We start from the raw sequence: 684 nt of genomic DNA, 5'->3' as shown, positions 1-684 counted from the left end.
GAACCGACTCCATGGCAAATGACAACTACACCACCTTAAGTAGAAAACTAGTACCTGTTGCCATAAATAGAAAAGAACCATAAAAATGAATGACTATCCTCTGCAAAAAAAGTTAATGAAATTCTAAACAAAACATTGTCAATAATGTCTGGCTAAATATGGTGCCTACCATATCGTCTATAGAGAGACTCACAAATCATAAGAGTTGGTAAAGGTTGGTGAACACCCAGTTGAGATGTTCTCTTGGACAGTCAGAAGATGAAAGAGTACTGGAAGATAAAGAGGGGACATCAGTGTTATGCATTGCCATCTCAGTTTAACCCTGTGTCACCCACAAAGTGCTGTACCAGCCTCCATCTGAAATTATGAGTGACCGTATGCGTAAGAAACATCCAGATGTTTTTGGTTTACACTGGCAAGTTGGGCACAATCAACTGGTAATCTAACCCCCCTGCAAGGGGCATTTCAGAGTTATCACAATGTCCAAGAATCACTGTGGACACTTGGTGGATGGGGACTAGGGTTGCTAACTGGCCTGAAATGCTTGAGATAACCTCATAGTACAAAAAAACATATCCCAGTCAAATGCCATTGTTATCAATGGAGAAAAGATTGAAGTTGTCAAGGACTTCATTCTTCTTGGATCAACTATCAACACTCGCGGAAGTAGCAGTCAAGAGATCA

Source organism: Chrysochloris asiatica, unplaced genomic scaffold (assembly GCF_000296735.1).
Source record: "Chrysochloris asiatica unplaced genomic scaffold, ChrAsi1.0 scaffold00046, whole genome shotgun sequence".
Classification (NCBI taxonomy): Eukaryota; Metazoa; Chordata; class Mammalia; order Afrosoricida; family Chrysochloridae; genus Chrysochloris; species Chrysochloris asiatica.
The sequence above is the reverse complement of the archived record's forward strand: the minus strand, read 5'-3'. Positions refer to the sequence as shown.